At 40.3% G+C, this 8,272-nt stretch overlaps 1 long non-coding RNA gene across 2 annotated transcripts in view; it reads left to right on the forward strand.

The window, feature by feature from the left end:
• The window catches only part of LOC116593675, a 32,164-nt gene extending 26,275 nt beyond the window's left edge, over positions 1-5,889 (forward strand). Inside the window, exons 4-5 of one of the 2 annotated variants that reach the window (XR_004286930.1) lie at positions 410-655; positions 2,224-5,889. This is a non-coding gene — a long non-coding RNA (uncharacterized LOC116593675). The remainder of the gene's footprint in view (positions 1-409; positions 656-2,223) is intronic. The other variant, XR_004286931.1, reaches the window with a different exon arrangement.
• Positions 5,890-8,272: the final 2,383 nt, after the last annotated feature.

Raw genomic sequence — 8,272 nt, forward strand, 5'->3', positions numbered from 1 at the left:
AAAATCTTTAAAAAAAAAAAAAAAAAAGAAATGCGTCTGAAATTGGCAGAAGAGAGCCTGGGTGGGGGTACGTTGAAGAGGAGACAGGGTTGAGAGAGAGGCTTTTTGTTTGTTTTTAGGTGAAGAGGGTTAGCATATTTATAGTCTGAGAAAGGAATTGGAATTAGTGTACAGGGGAGAGAGAGGATAATTAATAGGTTGAAGTTCCAAAGAGGGATCAGAGTGCCAGTCCAGCCCTCATCAGCCCCCTGGAACACCCCAAAATTAAAAAAAAAAATGCATTCTTGTTATCCCTTCTTGATTCATCGATATGGCGCTGGACCCTCTCGCTTGGTCTGGGCTTGCATGTGCATTCTTGACCTCCTGCTGGATTCCCCTGACCTTTTACTTTGCCTCTTATTTCCTTTAGCCTGCTCTTACCCTTAAGGTCTGATGACGGATTTAGCTTATCGGGCACGCAGCCACTGTTCCCCTTGGCGACACTATTGCTTTCAACCTCAGCTGTTGCAACTCTTGGCCACCTTGAGCAGAGGCCCTGCCAAGCGCCCCCTCCCAGACTCGTCCACGTGGAGGGGAAGTGCTTCCAGAAGGAGCTCGCAGCAAGAGGATGAAATCTGGGTGCAGGGGGAAGGTGAGCTTGGAGGCCAACAAGGAGGTGAGGAAGGGAGCCAGTGGAATTTCCACGCAGAGGGCGACTTGGACAATTCAATTCCCTTCCATCCGATTCTGTACTATTCTGAATTTTTTTTTCCCCATGACAATATATTCTGTTAAAAACAAAACTTTTGTGTTTTAAAACAAAAACTGATCAAGGAGGGAAAGGAAGTGGGTTCCTGCCCTCATGCAACAGATACTTCCGGAACCCCGGGGAGACCATGTGCTGGTACGTGTAGGGGACACCGGTGAACAGGTTCCATCCCCGATCTCAGGGAGCTTTCCGTGCCGCAGGAGAGATGCACAGACATTAAACAAATCATTACACACTTCTTTATGTCAGTGCAGAAGTTGGGACTCTGGGAGAGTTCTCCTCTCCCTGAAAGGTAGGAGGCAAGGTCATTTGCTCAGAAAGGGGCTAGAGCTGGGTACGTACAGGGCTTGAAAGCCAGGGTGAAGATTAGGAAGAAGGTTGCAGGAAAGGGGGGAACACGTAAACAAAAACAGAGCTACGCATACTTCTTGCTTGAAGGTCTCCAAACCCAGGTGCCCCGAGCTTGACTTTTGAGCTGGTCATGCATGTCACGTATTCGCTTTAAGCAAATCCCTTTTCTTTAGACTCTGTTAATCACCATTCTCCTTTTAACTCTGCCAGCAAGGATCTCCTTTGGCAAACTATCTTCAATCCACAGTACTTGTACTGGTAATAGCCAATCGTGTCTTCAGGACTGTTAAGTGACAGGATAGATCTTTAAATTAAAAGCAATACAACTGTGTCCTTATTAGGTTCTTAATTAGAGTTTAATGTGCTTCTCTGTAGAGTCCCTCAGCCCTCCTCCCCTAGGCTTTGGCAAGCTCAGAACCATCGCCTTCCCAGGGCTTTGGCACCATAGCCCTGGTTCAGTTTTAAGAGTGTTTTACCAACAAAGTGACTCACGTTTTATCTAGCATATTTAAACAGTAACACCTTTGTCATTGTCTTGTAAATTATGTGCCTTGGAACCTTTTTCTTAATCTTACATATACATTTCTTAATATCATTCACTATTTTATGAGCATATATTTTTCAAATATTGGAAAAGAGAATTTAAAAAAAAAAAAGAGAGAGAAGCATCTCCTAACATTTTTCTCTTGCAGAAAGCAGTGCTTTATTTCATTGATCCATAGGTTTATGGATCTCCAAATTTTTTTTTTAAGTTTTTATTTATTTGTCAGAGAAAGAGAGAGCCATGCACAGGCAGTGTGGGGTGGGGGGCAGCAGACAGAGGGAGAAGCAGACTCCCTGCCAAGCAGGGAGCAGATGCGGAACTCCATCCCAGGACTCTGGGACCATGATCTGAGCTGAAGGCAGACGCTTACCTGACTGAGCCACCCAGGCAACCCTCCAAATACATTTAGAGTTTGCTATTGTGTGCTGTACTAAAATCAGGGTCTTCAGATGTTAAAGAATAACAAAACAAGGGGTTGTGACAAAGAGAAGTCTTTCACTAATATTTTCTAAATAACAGATTCGTTTATTTTATGCACATCTTGCCTAAATCCCTCCATGCATTTTATTTGTTTTTACAGGAGGTATCTATCTGGGGCAGCTAAATCTGTTATGAGGTGTGAAGAAAGAGACAAGGAGAGACAAGATTTGTTGCTGAATTAAAAAAAAAAAATCTGCCTATGTTTCACATAAGAGGCAAATAATAAATGTTTACTAAATTGACTTAAATGGACCTGGGATCAAGGACATGTTGGCTTATAGTTGAAATGCTCCTTGCTGTGGTATGCAGTTGAATCAACAGTACTGAGATCCAGAGCCCCCTACTGTATTGAGGCACCATGGCCCCCTGTGTTTTAGAATGCCATGTTGAAGTCCAAATAAAGGAAACAGTACCAAGTAAGTGCTAACCCAATTCCTGCGTCCGGAGAAGTCCTCACCTTGGAGTCTGGTTGGGCGGCTCAGACATTGCTTATCCTTAAAGCAGAAATAAATCAGCGACTGACTTTTTTCACCTCCTCTGGAGCAAGGGCTGAAAGCAACTTGGGAGTCTCCCACCCGGGGACCAGAGAGACTTGGACACGGTCCAGTGCAGTGGACAGAGCCTTTGCCTGCCTGATCACCCCCAGTCTGCACTGCTCAAGGAGGTGGCAGTGATGGCTTCTTTAGACCAGCCCTCTGGTGGAATGGGGGCATTTTCTAGGTCTGTCACCCTACCCTGACATCTCCACCCAAAGCCTCAGCGAGCTTGTGAGGGGCCTGTCTGTGCAGAAGAAAAAGCTGCCCCCTCCTGGCAGGGGTGGGTCTCTGCCAGTATAGGGCCCTTCTGCTCGGGCCCTTTCAGGGGGTCCCGGAGCTATCCGTGCTCCTTTTCCTAAATTTCTGTTCTGTCAAAAGCCACCCAAATTTGCCTTGTGGCTGACAACAACAAACCCCTGCTGATATAATAAGGCTACCACACTTGTCCAGTTATTTTCAGAGGCCTTTCATAGTATTTTGTGTCTCTAAAATAGAATTCTTTTATTAAGACATATATTATCTGGCGTTACCCCAGGACCTGTTCTATCCCCCTAAAATAACAGAACTAGCCAATGTTTCTACTTAGTTAGCCCTGGTCTACTAACCCAGAGTAAATCATTAGCTTAGACCTTTAAATGTTCATATTCAACAATATAAAGGGCTCAACTGCCAATATCTACATGAGATATTTTAAAAGTTGAGTTTATCTCACCCTGGGAAGGAGGAAAAGGAAAAGACTAGTGTTATCAGCTTGGACCTGGGGGACCCTTAAAGTACACATGGCACAAACCCATTCCTGGAAAGAATAATCTGGGTCACTGCTGACCCCACTCCCTCTGCCACTGAGAGACCCCAGCTTCACTCTTGCTGTGCATCTTTTCCAAACATCCTCTGGTCACAGTGCCTACCATCGCCAGTGAAGGCACACAAGCCTCCCGCTATTGTCAGTGAGCTTACTTCCAGAACACAGTCAAGTCCTACTAAATCATGGTCGTCCCCTCCTCCTTTACACCTCCTATCTGAATTTCTGTGCATCCCATGAAACATAGGTAGGCATCTCTGGTCACCTACCATCCACTGAGGGCTCCTTCCCGTGTTGCTGTTTTCTCTGTCCTATCTGTTAAACCAAACCCTGAGCTTCTCCCCACCCTCCTACCCAACCCCTGTGATCTCTGGAATTCCTGCCCCATAATCATTCATCTTCCCTACCTTCGACTTCTTTCCTGGACATTGGCTCTGCTTCCTTGACATCACTGAAATAATCCCCCTGGTGACATTAGACCCCCTGGAGACTTCACCTGAAGGCTGTTTTTGTGCTTGCCATTGTCCTTTCTGTATTCACAGAAAGTGTTATGGACAAGTGTTGCCATAGTTACCCAAAACATGTCTCTCCTTGAGTGCTCCTCTCACCTTCCCAAAGACCTTGAGCTACTAATGATCACAACTCCTTTTATGCAGATCCTTCTGGAGAGGAAACTCTAGCCTCTCCCCTCTTATTGATGTGTCATCGATACCGTCTCCCAGGGTGTGGTTTGTCATTTCATTCTTTGCAGTGTTTTTTGATGAACACAAACTCTTAACTTCAATGTGATTAAATCCATCAATCATTTACAGTTAATGAGCCTTATAGAATATTTAAAACATCATTTTTATTTACAATTTATAGTTTACCTTTATTTACTTAAGACTAACATTCATAATTTATGACCTTAAAGCCCTAAAGATAGTCTATGATATTATCTTCATAATGTTTGATAATTTTTGACTTTCTTATTTAGATATTTGGTCTACCTGATTATTTTTTATTTCTGGTGTGAGAAAGGCATTCGACTTTGTTTTTGTCTGAAAGGAGGGTCAACTTCCCAGGATGATTTATTGAAAAAAAAAATCATAATTTCCCTACTGACCTGCAGTACTATATTGTTAAGGCATCTATTTGCGAAGACTACATTTTTCTCTGCCTGTACCAACAACTTATCTTAATTACTTTAGCTTGGTAGTACTTTATGTAAGCAATGTCTACTTGTCAACTCACCTATTTTTTTCCTTCAAAAGTGTCTTATTCTTGACTTTTTGCATTATGCAAAATTTATAATCAGTTTATTAATTTTCAAAAAAGAAAAACCTGTTGGGTATATGACTACTTTTTCACTGAATCAACTTAGAGACAGTCAATCTTTTTTAAATATTGTTTTCCAATCAATAAACATGGCCTATCTTCCCGTTTACTTGGGCCTCCTTAAACATCATTTAGTAAAGTTTTATACATTTACCCAGAAAGTTTTTGCCTCTGTTATCATTTTTATTACTACATACTTTTTTTCTATTATTTTAAAATCAGATGTTTAATTTTATTTTTCAACTACTGCTGGTCTGTGAAATGCATGCCAACATTTATTTGATTTTATTTCCAGCAATTTGCTAAATAAATTCTCTTGTTATTTCTACTAATTTTCTGAAGCATCTTTTGCAGTGTTTCTGCACAAAACCACATCATTTGCAAGTAATTTCAATTTTGTTTCTTCCTTTCTAAGCTTTGCAGTTTTACTTTCTTCTCCTTGTCTTCTTCCACATAGGCATGCTAAATTGAAAGAATTGTGTGTTGTTATAAGCAGATGTGTTACACAAATTCCACTTTTGTAAGCATTTATTTGCAATAGTTCATTGTTATTAAGTGGAGAGGTAAACATATAATGATAAATGTTCAACAAAACTTTTTAATGTCATGTTAATGAAAACTTCTAAGATGTTACAGATGTTACAATGCTATCTCATCTTGATGCCATTATGTAAACTTCACAGAACTATCAAATTGTGCCTCATTAAAAATGCCATTTGAAGATTTTTCATTGGCAAATGTTGACTACCATGACATCTGATTACCTTGAACTAGCAAGCAAAACTTTGATGTTAGTAACATCATTTTTTACAATAGATTAGAGAGTAAGCATTTGCATTTGTATTGTTGCTTTAAAAAACAAAACAAAACGAAAGACACAGACTTCATCTTTCAACTATTAAGTCAAGCCCTGGCAATTTAGTTTCTGCAAAACAATTGTCTTTTGCAATAGTGTATTAATGTTCCAAATTTGAGATATATTTTTCTCCATGTTTAATTTGTAAATTTATTTGGTCTTATGTGGTATAAGAGCAATGATTTGTATAAGAGTGTTTATGTTTAGTTTTAGTACATATTTTAGTAACATTGTAATTAAAGTAGCTTAAATCAGTCCTGGTTGCCTGGTTGAAATGGTGTCTCATTTCATTACTTAACATTGGAGAAATTTTGTTCTAATGAGCTAGGAGACACTCCTTGGTCTCACTTTGGAGGACCCTAGCTTTGCTGGTCTTCCTAAATGTGTAAATCACCTACTTACATTGGGTAGATAAACCCGACTACATCTATTTCTCCACGGAGAAATAGTGAGGGCTCCTGAGTGCTCTTTTTAAAATGCAGATCTGATTTAGCCTTTGTCTACTTAGAAGTATTCAATAACTTTATTTTTAAGATGATGTTAGAAATTCTTTCTTTAGTTTTATTGAAATATAATTGTATAAATGTATAAGTGTATATACACTGTTAAGTGTAAATACACAGCATAATGACTTGACATACATATATTACAAAATTATTATTATCACAGTAAGTTAGCTAGTATCCAACTCAGTTACAAAAAGAATTTTCCCCTTGTGACGAGAACTTTGAGATCTACTCTCTTTCAAAATTCTTTTTTTTTTTTTTTTTTTTTTTTTTTTTTTTTTTTTTTTTATTTTTTTTTTTTCTTTTTTTTTTTTTTTTTTTTTTTTTTTTAATTATTTATTTATTTTTATTTCCAGCATAACAGTATTCATTATTTTTGCACCACACCCCGTGCTCCATGCAATCCGTGCCCTCTATAATACCCACCACCTGGTACCCCAACCTCCCACCCCCCGTCCCTTCAAAACCCTCAGATTGTTTTTCAGAGTCCATAGTCTCTCATGGTTCACCTCCCCTTCCAATTTCCCCCAACTCCCTTCTCCACTCTAAGTCCCCATGTCCTCCATGCTATTTGTTATGCTCCACAAATAAGTGAAACCATATGATAGTTGACTCTCTCTGCTTGACTTATTTCACTCAGCATAATCTCTTCCAGTCCCGTCCATGATGCTACAAAAGTTGGGTATTCATCCTTTCTGATGGAGGCGTAATACTCTATCCCCAGGGGTACAGGTCTGTGAATCACCAGGTTTACACACTTCACAGCACTCACCAAAGCACATACCCTCCCCAATGTCCATAATCCCACCCCCTTCTCCCAAACCCCCTCCCCCCAGCAACCCTCAGTTTGTTTTGTGAGATTAAAAGTCACTTATGGTTTGTCTCCCTCCCAATCCCATCTTGTTTCATTGATTCTTCTCCTACCCACTTAACAGCCTCTTCAATAAATGGTGCTGGGAAAATTGGACAGCCACATGCAGAAAAATGAAATTGGACCATTTCCTTACACCACACACAAAAATAGACTCAAAATGGATGAAGGACCTCAATGTGCGAAAGGAATCCATCAAAATCCTTGAGGAGAACACGGGCAGCAACCTCTTTGACCTCAACCGCAGCAACATCTTCCTAGGAACAACGCAAAAGGCAAGGGAAGCAAGGGCAAAAATGAACTATTGGGATTTCATCAAGATCAAAAGCTTTTGCACAGCAAAGGAAACAGTTAACAAAATCAAAAGACAACTGACAGAATGGGAGAAGATATTTGCAAACGACATATCAGATAAAGGACTAGTGTCCAGAATCTATAAAGAACTTAGCAAACTCAACACCCAAAGAACAAATAATCCAATCAAGAAATGGGCAGAGGACATGAACAGACATTTCTGCAAAGAAGACATCCAGATGGCCAACAGACACATGAAAAAGTGCTCCATATCACTCAGCATCAGGGAAATACAAATCAAAACCACAATGAGATATCACCTCACACCAGTCAGAATGGCTAAAATAAACAAGTCAGGAAATGACAGATGCTGGCGAGGATGCGGAGAAAGGGGAACCCTCCTACACTGTTGGTGGGAATGCAAGCTGGTGCAGCCACTCTGGAAAACAGCATGGAGGTTCCTCAAAATGTTGAAAATAGAACTGCCCTATGACCCAGCAATTGCACTATTGGGTATTTACCCTAAGGATACAAACGTAGTGATCCAAAGGGGCACATGCACCCGAATGTTTATAGCAGCAATGTCCACAATAGCCAAACTATGGAAAGAACCTAGATGTCCATCAACAGATGAATGGATCAAGAAGATGTGGTATATATACACAATGGAATACTATGCAGCCATCAAAAGAAATGAAATCTTGCCATTTGCGACAACATGGATGGAACTAGAGCGTATCATGCTTAGCGAAATAAGTCAAGCAGAGAAAGACAACTATCATATGATCTCCCTGATATGAGGAAGTGGTGATGCAACATGGGGGCTTAAGTGGGTAGGAGAAGAATCTCTTTCAAAATTCTTAACGTAACTCAGAAAACTCTGTATAATGTACTTCCTATCCACCTCTCTAAACTCACCTTTGCAAACTGCTCCATTCACAGTTAACTCGAAGTGGAAACCTCAGCC

The sequence above is a fragment of the Mustela erminea genome, chromosome 6 (genome assembly GCF_009829155.1).
Source record: "Mustela erminea isolate mMusErm1 chromosome 6, mMusErm1.Pri, whole genome shotgun sequence".
NCBI lineage: Eukaryota > Metazoa > Chordata > Mammalia > Carnivora > Mustelidae > Mustela > Mustela erminea.